Raw genomic sequence first — 12,717 nt, forward strand, 5'->3', positions numbered from 1 at the left:
TCCCAACACCTACCCTTATGTGCCTATGAAAGACAAATGGCACTAATAAAGTGCCTCTTATTCAACAGAAAAAACCCCCAAACCTTAAAGTTTCTGAAACATATTATTCTAAAGAATTATATTCTATGTCTTACCCAACTCCAGCAGCCTGCAAGAATGAACAGAGTTAAAATCAGAAAAAAAAAAAAATTACAGCAGCTGACTGTCCTCAAGCCAGCTGAAACTTGACCACAGAAACATTTGGCTAGAGGTCAGCTCAGGCTAATTACTTCAGTACAGAAAGAGAGCCAGGAGTTATAAAAAGGATAAAAAAAAATATCTTGGCCCTTTTCTATAGCAATGTTGGAGTAAGGTCAATCACAAGTGAATTTAAACACAACATCTCTCCAGTGGGACGTGAACAGAGTCAGCATAAACAGGCGAAACTGGGCTAAGAAGCTCCCTGAGAAAAGAAACAGTTTAGTCACAGCACACTGAGTTGTTTGCATCTACTCTGGTCAGGTAAAAATGTTAACACTCAAAGTAAACCAGAAGGAGACCTGCTTATAAGAAAAACTTGCTTGAACTGAGATCTTGACCTTTAATAGTTTCTGAACCTGAAAGGACCAGAAGGAAGGAGAAGGACAAGGACATTGAACTGCACCTATTATGGCACTTCTGTTTTTGCCACAACCATTAACTCAGGGTACTCCAAATATGACAGTTTCTCCCCAGTAACCTCCTCCAGTTTAGCACTGCTTGCAACAGCAGCATCTCTGCAGCTAGCACAGAACAAAAAGCAGCCTCTCTGCTGCAAATCAAACCACAAAATTACTGAGTGAAGGATTAATCTGAAGAGTTTTCCATACACCGCTGTTTCATCATTCCATTAGATCACAAAGAGGCAATAGCACAAGCGTGTGCCATGCATGAGAATATACACCAGTAGATCCACCATCAAATAAGAACAAGTGTTGAGAAGGGAACATAACTCCAGGCTCCCCAGATCTGTCCTGAATCTTCTTTATTGCAACTACGAAATATGTGTGCATGTACCTGTGCAGAATTTTTCTGGGTGAAAGGCCTTTATTATTCACAGTGTGAACATTTCTTAAAAGTTATTTCAGGGCATGACCAGTGACACCAAGAGGTAATCTTTCTGTGCTTGCCTAAAAACATTCACATCACTTTGGCTGATAGTGCATAGCTGAAATCACTTTGCCTTCATACCTTCATTCCCCTGAGTGCCAACAGGATGGAGTCATGCTGAAACTGAAATTAGTTTTAGCCCTTCCGATCAACACAATCTAAAACTGCAATGGACTTAAAGCCTTCTTCCCTTGCTTGCTGATGTTACGGCTTGATTAAGTCATCAGCAGCCCTTGGACGAGTGCCTGCTTTTACAGAGCCCTCATCAGGGCTCTATACTCAGCCACAGTAAGAAACAGAGATAACAAATTGTCTCAGCTGATATGAGAAACACACCACTCACCTATTGCATACTGTTATCCTGGATATAAAAAAATCAAAGAATGATACCACCAAAGCAGAATTACGTACTACAAATTAAAAAACCAACCAACCAAAAACCTCATAAAGGGTACATTTCACTTCAAAAAAAGTCAAAACCTTAACAACAAAAAAACCATGAAGTTACACTTTCTATGCATGTTTTTATGCAAATTTGAGGACTATAAAAAAGTACACTATAAATACAAACTAAACCTATGGAATAGAAGCAACTCTATATTATTAATTAGGTCTTTATGTCAGCTAAATAATTTACAGTGATTTCAAGTGTAAAAATGTTAAAATTGCAAATGGAATCTATTGAATTAATTTCTCACTTTGGGTTTAAAAAATAATTTTTTCCTATACAAACGTATCATTTTGGAATAGAGAGTATATTAAATTTTAATTTCAACACCCAGTTTATTTTTCTCTCTATTGTAAGAGACACCTTTAGTGCTTTTAGTGGGTTTCTTTTTCCTATGGATCAGTGTGTCTATTAATTACTTTGATTTAAACTTGTAACAGGCCAAATGATTACCAGTTCTTTCATGAGGTTAAGGAGCCCTTCAGTGAATCCACATTTGGACATTGCTCTGGGCTTGTACTGAAAACTCTTTAAAGTCATTCTCCAAAATCTTGGCTAATAAGTCTAAGGATGGCTGTGGCAATGAAGTATCACTTCTTTATTTACAATAAAATGTGCTGTACATTGACAGCAGTAACTTAATGGACTAGGTACACAGAACGAGGATCTCAGCTCTTAGACTAGTAGATCTCTCCATCAGAAAACAATTCCTAAAAAGAGGATTGCAGTTATAGTCTTAAGTTACTGTCTACTGCATGGATAGAAAAATTTGGACTTGGAAAAGACTCAATTGCTCTGTTTGCCTTTCAGCCCCCCATTTTCAGATCAAAGCAGTAAAATAAATGCATCTCAGAGGAAAGTGCAAACATTTAGCTGCATAACATGCAGATGGGAATTGCTGAGCAGATACTCAGCTTTACATATAATTGTATCATTAAGGAAGATTCAGGCCTATTTTTGAGCATTGTAAGTTTTTCAGGCTAAAAACACTCTCTCAACTATAGTACTAATTCTTCCAAGGCTTCTCAGTTTGGTGTTTTTTTGGGTTTTTTTTTTTTTTTTTTGTTATTATTAGTAATTTAGTTATTATTAGTATTATTAGTATTTATTTAGTTATTATTAGATAGCAGTCATCCAAAAGACAAAATTCTGCTCTTTGCTTTGTTATTTGTACAATGAATTGCAAAGAAAAGTGCTAGAATTTCTTTATAAAAGCAAATGTATATTCCAGTCTGTTTGAAGAAATATAATGCATCCAATTTAATGTCCAATATCATGTTAAGAAAGCAAAGAGAAATATCTAAGTCTGTATCTATTACACCCCTAGTAATCTGTACTAAATAAATGTGGTTTTACTCAATAGCCTTTCACTGAGATAATTATTCACACTTTACATAAAGAGATTAAATGGTATTTCCAGCTCTGTAAAAAAATCCCAAACCACAAAGCAAAAGCTCTTCATTGTCTTGCTGGCATTGAAGTTCAAATCCCATCAGGACTACAGCAGTGTGGATCCAAACCAGCAAAGCAGTAAAAAACATCTGATTTTAAGCAGGCAAGTTTATATATTTAACATGAGAACATGGATAAGTAATTCTCCTAGCACAGTGAGAGAGCTTAGCACCTCACAGAAATTAGGAAAAAATAATGAAGCACAGGAATCATGGTGCAAAGCAACCTGTGTGACACCACTGGGAGTTTAGGCTGGAACATGAGGGAAAACAAACAGGATTATTTTATGCTTGATAACAAATTACCATTTTATATGTGCTGTTGGATCATCATTACACAGCAGGTCTGTTCCACTGTTCAGGCAGCACAATCTCTGCAAGCTTTCTCCTGTGTGCCAGGAGAAAGCCAGTATCTGCATTATTGCTCGAATTAAAAAAATACTACCTGGTACTTGGGCAAATATATTCAGTTAGGTTTCAGCACATATCATAAATAAATCCACATCTGATCTCTTGGAGCTCTTCTATAACATGAAAACCCTGCTCCCTCTGATTTCCTTATATTGCTCTTTGAAGTCTGTAAGGCAGGTTTGAGTTCTAGGTGATTGGAAGAAATTGAGAATGCTTTGTTCAAAAATGCTTGGCTGTAATCCAATTCTGTTTCACTCGAGATCACTAGGAATTTCATTATTTTGGAACAGTTTGGTAATAGCCAGTCATTTTTGCTCAAAGAGCAATTTCAGGAAATCAGAGTGAGCAGGCTTTTAATTTTAAATAGTACTTATTTAAAAAAAAAATTTCTTCTAGGAAAAAAAAATCCTCAAGAAGTTGTAAAATTTAAGTTTAAGGCCTGATATTTAGCCTAGGCTAACGGAATTACTTACCAGCTCATTACCATGGGACAAATTAATTATAGGGTTTAATCGCATGCTAAATTATTCGTGTGCTCCTAATCAGATTAAAGACTACATAACAGAGTCTGTATGGCATTTAGGAAGTCATTAACTTAAATAGCACACTAAGTGAAAGCTAGTGAATGACAGACAAAGCATTTCTGAGTGCATTTCTGCATGACCACTCAGGACTCCAAGCACTCACATACTAACTATCAGTTGCTCTGTAGGAAAAGAATCATCTTCCTGACGGAAGGTTTAACAGTAATCACTGCATTTTAATTTAGTGCAGTTTTGTATGTGCTGCAGCTCATGTAAGTTTAAGATATGACGTATATTCATATATTTTGAGTCATATATTTTGAATATATTCATATATTTTGAGTCTAATATTCAGAATGAAGCCAACTTTAAATTTCAGTTAAACTGATTGAGATTTAACATACAAGCACACCTATTCAATGCAACTGTTTTTCACAATAACTGCAAGCAAAATTAAATAATGTTTAAGAAGTTCTGTTTTAATAAGAAACAGTATGATTGGCTTTCCATGTGCCCTCTCTGGGATCATACCACCATTGTTCCCTCCCCTATTTGCTGCTGATTTGGCACTTTAAATCCACAAAACCTGAATATAGAAATGGTGAACACCTACCAAAAAGTAGGCTACTGCATTCAACAACTGCTTAAACTACTTCATATCAACACTTAGAGAGATTTGGAGCTAGATCCTTAGTTGTGAAAATCAGCACAAAGTTGAAATAAGCACTGAATGAAACGAGCAAGTGGAGAAGATCGTTCTGTATTTTTTAATGCTGTGCTGCCAAAACAAGTTTTCATGAGGTAAGAAATAGCTTGTAAAGAAAAGATGATCTCTGTTCAAACCTTTCATAAAATTCTTTAAAAGTCTGTTAACTTCTGCCTCCACCTGTGCTGGTAAGACCTGGAATACAAAATACCCAACTTTTAAATTTAAAGTATGTTTTGATGAAGCATCTCACATACAGAGGCAGATTATGCCCACATTTACCAAAGTGGCTTAAAAACATATGAGCATTTTTGGATACCATCCAAACAGGATCTCTAAAACCTTTATACTGAAACAATCACTTCTGATGCGCATTTTTACGATACGGCTGTTGATGACACCTTTTAGGCCAAGAGCTGTAGAAGGAATGCTGCTAATTTTTAATTGGAGGTTTTTCCAAGGCTAGAGTGTCTAGTATTTCCAAATATAGGGAGCCTGACTAGCTTTTTGGCTGACAGAATTTACTGAAAGTGCACAAACTGTGTACACGGCTTGATTTTTCATGGCCTTCAAGGAACTTCTTCCAACCCATGTTTTGCAACATACAATGGCATTATTTTAGCTGTTTCAGTTATCACAGGCCCTAAAGGAATTCTTCCCAAGGAAGCAGCAGAAGTGGGGTCTGGTTTGTGTCCATGTGCTTGCACACACTTAACACACACATGCACACAGGCATATTGGTGTTTTGATGAAACCTGAAGGTGTACCTTCTCAAGCACTCAGCTCATTATTTACATCCTCTCTCTCTCTCTCTCTCTCTCTCTCTCTATATATATATATATATATACGCAAAAAAATATTTATATTCTGAGTTTTTATATCAGAGAGAGGGGGGAGATTCCATCCTGTGAGGCAGATGAGCATGGGTTAGATCTGATGAGCAGGAAGTACGGGATGGTTCATGGAAAGCCTTTTTTCCTGCTCTGGAGAGGTAGAAGGGCACGTAACATGAGATCCAGAACAGCTTTGAAATACGACTGATTATTGAGGAAGGGGAGACAAGTTTGGATTGCTCATTGAGTGATGAAGCCAGCCTGCTTTTTAAGGGGCACAGTCCAAACAGACATGCCTGGTAATCTCTAGAGTTAACAGCCTACTGAACAGTTACTGGTTCAGAGAGTTTACCTCCTAGTAAATCTGTATGGGCACCTGCAGGTATCATAGCACTACAACGACAGCTTTCTCTGCAATGGACATAAAGAGAAATGCCAGGCTGTAATTAAAAATGCACTTTGGAAACTGACAGAGATTTGTCCCAACACCCATCATTTCCCGTAAGAAAAACTTTACGAATGGAGAAATTAAGTGTCTGTAAAATAAGCCACAGTAACGACCATATTAATTTTAAAGATAATTTGACAGACCAATTTGTAAAGAGGTATTTTAATTTTAATACTACGCCAAATAGTATTTTACATCAGCAAATCCAGAAGCAGCCAGCAGCAGGAGTCAATGGCATTATCCATTTAACAGACAGAGAAAGGGACACACCGGGAAGAGGAACTTGCCTGCATTTAAACCTCAACCTAGCAGCAGAGTAAAGCATGAACTGCAACACCCTCCTTATATACCACAGAATATTACAGTCTTGTGGATACACTGGCAGCCATCTCACCAACACAAAATAAAGCTGTAGTGGATTAAAAAAATCTCAAACCCAAACCAAACAAACCATCGAAATTGACAGTTTGCATTAAGATGGAAAGAATTGCAATTAAGAGAAAAAAAGCTCATCTGAAACACTCAAGCAACTAGAAAAGCCATCTTAATAAGTGTATAGCTCTTTCACAAACAACAGAAATTAACTGTGCTCTTTAGCTGCAGTAACACCAGTGTAGTGGATGTAAGGCTATCATACCACATATACCACTTTTCAAATGTCAGAGACCAAAGCAATCATAGCTCAGCATTACAACATTTGATTTTAGACATTGCACATAAAGCACATCAAGTTTGGACTGATCAGCTCAAAATGGGATAGTATGCAACAAACAGGTGCTACAAACAACAGAGCTGCCCCGTGCAAAGCTGGCTGGCTGGCAGCAGCACGTCTGCCTTCACTGATTTTATGACTTCCTTCTCTGCAGGAACTCCATCACAATACCAACTCATTAAAAAAGTGAAACTTTGGAGCACATTCAACTGTTCATTAAAAACGAGAAATGCACTCACATTTTTCCACTGCTGTCACTGATGTTTGCATGGGACCATGAGGAAATCGATATTTACAGATAAAATTCACAGAGTCTGGGGCTTCAACCACAACCACTCTAAGTATTTCTCAGGCACAAACCCACTCTGTGCTGTCTATTCACAAGTATAAATCCCATACCAAGCTAGATCTCGGACATATCATTCAAAAAAAGGAGCAGACTAAAGGGCAGGACATTGGAGGGAGTTTTGTAAATCCCTGCTGGGGGCTCTTCTCATCTAGCACATTACCCAACTCCTCTGAAGTCTGACTAGGAGCCTTGCTCTAGTAGGCATTTTTATACTAAAGCAGGAAGCAAGACTGCTTGCACAGATGCCTGTCAGCAAAAGGCTTAGGAACTGGCTCTCTCCCTTTAATCAGGCCACCACTAAACACCCTCACATCACTCAGCCCTGGGCTCTGAATGGCAGTCTCACTCACATGCCATGTGGAAAGTGTCAGCATGGAAGGGAAAGAGCAGGACTGTTCCTTTTTTTGTAGTTCTTGTACTGAATAAATTTAATATCACAGGAAGCTGTATTATTGGAGTGACCAAAGACTTTCATCTTAAGAGAAACTTTTAAAAAATGTAAAATAAAAAAATATATACATAAAAACATTTTATCTTTTTTTTTAAAGAAGTCATTAGCAATGATACCATCTGGTAAAATATGCATGACATTTACCAATCACACCAACCTTGTGACAGGAGCCATGTTCACATAAGTGTGATAAGACTGACTGCTCTCAGGTTCAACACAAATTGTACAGCAATATTCAATAAATCACTTCCTCATAGCATATATTTTTCTCGACATTATTAAAACTGTGGAATATCACAGCAGACAGAGTTTTGAATTGCCCTGATGCATAAATCAGTCCTTATTTTTAATTCATTTGTTGCATACAAGTTTTTCTTCAGTAATCACACTCATTAACCGGTGACTAAATTCATATACTTGAAAGAATAAAAATCAGTCACGCATAAATCCAAAAGGTTTAAATTCTCCCCTGGTAACACCACGTGAACATCACATCAAAGATGATAAGCACTGCACAAATAGCATTTCCTAAGGATTGGGATCTTTTGGTCCCTTCTGAAAGTTCATAAGTATTAGCCTTCATCTACAAACAGGAAACTGAAACACAGCAAGGTTACAGAGGGTGACAGAGCCCGATTGAGTTTGTGGTGGAGCTCAGAAGTAAAGCCAGACCCCGTGGCCAAGCTGTGTCCTTCCAGTTCCAGGCAGCTCACAGAGGAATCAGGAATGGGCAGTTTAACTATGGATCAAATCACTCCCTGGGCACAGGAAGCCAAGAAAACAGAGCCCAGAAGCAGTTTTCTGTATGGTTGTTTGGCCATGTTTCAGCTATAAAATAACAGAAGTAATTCAAAAACTGTTTTCCAGGTGTGCTGAACTCTGTATAAAAAAGCATGGTAACCACAACAAAGAAGGCTTTGGTTAAGAACATCACTAATGACTAATTTATGCATACTTTACAAGCATTTTTACAAGTAACTTTTCACTATTCTGACGTTCTCATTTCCTTGGTAAAATTCATATAGGCAAATATCCCAAGCAGAGATCCATGGTGCAATGAATGAATCTAGGGCTATACCATCTGGTTTCAGAAACATTAAAAACATAGGCATAGGATAGCAAGTTTTACCTACTGTCATAGAAACTGAAGCTAGAAGTATCTATAATTTCTCTTCTATTTAATGACAGTACAACTATGTACACTTAGACAGGAATAGCCAGTTCAAGTCTTATAAAACTGCTACAGTACACACGGATAGCAGCTGTAGCCTCATGCAGCAATTTAACACCAGATAACAGCTTTTCAGCTTCACGCCATGAGCAACCGCGGGTCTGAATCCATTATACACTGGATATTTCTGTGATGTCCAATTCAAATTTACACCACTGTATTCTGATTAGGCTTTCAGTAATACAGGAGAGAACCAATGAATTAGACATTAATTAAAACCCATATGTACATTCAAATTCAATGACACTTTTAAGTGTCATTTAAACCCTGATTTGTTACCTACAGTGTTCTGATAGGCATTTTCACATTCTCCCTCATTCATAAAATAGAGATTTTTTTCTCTATTTGTTTCAATAGTGTGCATTTAAATTCAGCTAATTAATATCCTAAATAGCACTCTATGTGGGAAATGGCTTGTTAAAATGCAGTATAATAATTTTTCTCTGACAAGGAAAAATGGCTTTTAACCACTTCAAAGAGTCACCCAGCCCTCTGTCTCAAATGCTGGCTACTAGAGATTGACAGAAAGGCTTGAAGTCATCAATTTAATCAGGACTGCATCTGACAGCCTTAATTCATACATCTCAATTGTTTTGGATATTAAAATATGATTAAAAAAATAATCCCAATCAGAATTTTGAATAATGCATATTTTAATTATCACCCCCTGCAGGAATGAATTCTAGGATCTGTGTGGATTATTTTGGGGTATTACAGGATACTACTGATCAATCTGCTTAGCCAACACTGGTAATAAAGTCACTTGCAGATAAGATAAAAATTATCACCCTACCTCAAATGTCAGCAGGGGACGGACAATGCTTCACGCCTCCCTCAGCTCGACTGCAGATCACGACCTTCTCCAGCCATCCCAGCACCTTCATGAAAACAGGAGAAACAGACAGGAGTTGAGCTCTGGAAGAGCAAAGGTCACCTGCGGTGGGAGGGCACCATGACAAAATCCAGGCTGGTGTCCTGGTCCTGCTGTCCCTGAGGGAAGGCCACCAGCAGGGCCGTGTGCCTGGCGGCGCCGAGCGCAGCACCTGGGCTGCTCACTCAAACTGCACCGGGCCCCAGCCCCATGCCACCGAGGCCTGCCAAGCCACAGCACCCTGCCAACCTTGACATTAACGTGAACACATACTCAAAAGGCAAAGAGAGGTCAAGGTCAACTCATTCTTATGCACATTCCTGGTGAAAATCATCTGCCCTGGAAGTAATCTCTGAACGACTGAGAGGATGAGTAGTATCTCACTACCACAACAACAACAACAACAACAACAACAACAACAACAACAACAACTCCTCCTCCTCCTCCTACTACTTTAGAAAATAAATTACAGCACAGTAACTTATGAACTGGTGAAATTAAGAAAATAACATTTCATTTCCCTCTTAAAAGAGGATGTCTAAATCTCACGAAGATGGCACACTGATAAAAAAAAGTAGCATGATATGTTCTGAATTCCTAAGCACATTTTCACTGCCATGATATTTTGGCACAGCAGCAGCATCCAAAAGAGTTCTTAACTAGCAGCATTTCTCCATTAAAGGAAAATAACATAAATTCAACATGGAAAGTTACTTCTTCCCAAGAATTCAAGTCAGCTTTTGAAAGCATTTTAAAAAGTCAGATATTTAAAAAGTCAAATAATGCTCATATTATTTGAATAATTCACAATAATCTGGTTTCTAGTGGGTGGGACTACAAAAAGATGACCAGATTTCACAGTATCAGGCTCTTTAAAACACAGGGGGAAAAAAATCAGACTGCAAACCCCCTCAAATAACATTTAAAGAACTACTGTGTACATGCAAACTGAATGCCTAGGGTCACACTGCCCTAGCCTGAACAAGAAAAAAGTAACATTTTAGAAGAGAATTTTCCTTTACTGAGTTAGCACTAGCTGAAAAAAGAGCAGCAAGAATCTTTTTGTACCTCCAGAATTTTTTATCTGTATGTGTATAATTTTAATGTACAGATAGATCAATAAACAGTGGAAGCAAAATGTGCTTTTGAGTGAAAGCTTCATAAATATTTCTCTGGAATCCTTCTATAGTGCAATGTGTAAAAGGCTGACACCTCTAAATTTATACTAAAAAGCCCTGAAACAATACCCTCTCCACCTGCCAAATGAAAAAATCCTTTAGTATGGAGAAAAATTAAACAGACATTTGAAATAAACAGAAAGCTGTTTCTATGCAAAAGCATGACTAATATGTAGTATTACAATAAAAAAAAAATCATCCTATGTGTGGTCATCCAAAGTAAAACCTGTAAGCACGGTTCCCTCCTGGTTCACATAATGTAGACAAGCCCCTACATTATAAGTCTTTACATTAGTCTACCCCATAATATGCTCAGCCAAATTCTATTATCACACTTTTTAGAAAGCACCTGCTCACATTTCAGCAGGCTGAGAATATTACTGCTTGTGTCCTGCATTCATATGTAATTCTACAAGGAATCTTGTGTTAATTTAATTTCTGACTTTTGAAAGAACTCTGAATTTCAGGCAGAATAACTGAGCAGTGAGCCACAACTCTCATTTCCAAAAATAAAAGGACAGCTTAGTATGGAACAAAGTTATAAAGTCTAAGCCAGCTATTGACTGAAGTGAGCTACTAAGGACTACTGACAAATTCCTTTTTCAAAACACTCGCTGTGGCACTAACAAGGGGAAATGACCTTTATATGACAAAGTCAGAGTCCTATTACAATAGGACAGAAAAAATTATTCCAGCAGTCCTTCCAAAATATTTTGAAACCCTGCTCAGCAGCAGAAAAGATCTCTCAGCTACTTTATGGGCAACAAAGGGAAATGTCCTAAGTTCTGATTACCTGATTGTACTCAGAACATTTTGTTTCCCTCTTGGCAGCTGTGGCGATGTGCTCCAACCCCTGCCGCTTTCTGCTTGTGCAACAGCCACCCGGGGTGGCTATGACAGCTACATCTGGCTCACAGATATCAACACAATAGTTAGGGGCCATAAATCTTGCTTGACACCTAAGGCCTGTGAGGCTTGTTCAACAGCTGAGGGCTAGCTGAGCATGCGCCAAACGAAATACGGCTGCTGTGCAAATATGACCATAAGTCAATCATCTTACTCCATAAACAGTGGGCAGCCTGAGCTCTCCTGCACAGAAGGGGCTGTGTTCCAGGACTCCCCTTCAGCATGGACACATCTCTACATTAATTCTTGGGGCTGAGAGACTCCTTGCCTTAGAAGATTCTCGGTAAGTGATTAGAAACATGCTAAACTTCAAAATTTTACCTAAGTGACATAAAATATTGATTGTGCAATTACAATCCTTTAGCCATAAAATGTTGACCAAGTCTGGGACTAAGTCTGGATCCAGGCACAACTAAACTCCCATCAGAAAATTCAGAACACAGGGGAGTCCTTGAACCTGTGACTCAGCAGGATGGTCTCCTGGACAGTTCTGTATGACCCCATCCTCTGTGCTGCAAAAAATCAAGTACACCTTGCCATCAAATATTGTTAAACTGTTGACGCATTTACCACAAAACTTTGTTGAATGGCTGAAATGGCTGTTTTACCTCAATAAAGATATTGCTATTTCTCTCTTGCAGGTGAAGTGCGTCACTCTATCTGTGGCAGCAGCGAGGGGTGATAGCACAAAAAATGCCAGCAGCAACAGTTTAGAACAACCATACAAGCACAAAATCAGCTATATTTGCACTTGGCTCTGACAGTTCATTATGTGTGAAAAACAGGCATTACTGTACATAATGTAATAAGCTGGATGTTAAAATGATTAGCAGTCTCCCTTTAAAATGATTCTTGGAAAAACTGTAGCTTTGAAAAAGGGTAACACAGATTCACGTGAATAACTGATATAGGTGAAGCTCTTTTTTTTTTTTTCAGAGATACAGAAGCACATTTGATTACTGGAATCCACAAGGCAAACAAAAGGCTTACAGCACTGAGTTGATAGGGCCCATCCAAACTAGTTTGTTTCACAAAATAAGAAACAGACTCAGACCCATTAGTGCCTTAAC

The 12,717-nt window shown here is 38.1% G+C and overlaps 1 protein-coding gene across 1 annotated transcript in view; it reads right to left on the reverse strand.

The window, feature by feature from the left end:
* The window catches only part of GHR (growth hormone receptor), a 118,698-nt gene that overhangs the window by 67,496 nt on the left and 38,485 nt on the right, over positions 1 to 12,717 (reverse strand). Inside the window, exon 2 of the mRNA XM_066568813.1 lies at positions 9,486 to 9,570. The gene's annotated coding sequence lies outside the window, so the exon portion shown is untranslated. The remainder of the gene's footprint in view (positions 1 to 9,485; positions 9,571 to 12,717) is intronic.

This window comes from Molothrus aeneus, chromosome Z (assembly GCF_037042795.1).
Source record: "Molothrus aeneus isolate 106 chromosome Z, BPBGC_Maene_1.0, whole genome shotgun sequence".
Lineage (NCBI taxonomy): Eukaryota > Metazoa > Chordata > Aves > Passeriformes > Icteridae > Molothrus > Molothrus aeneus.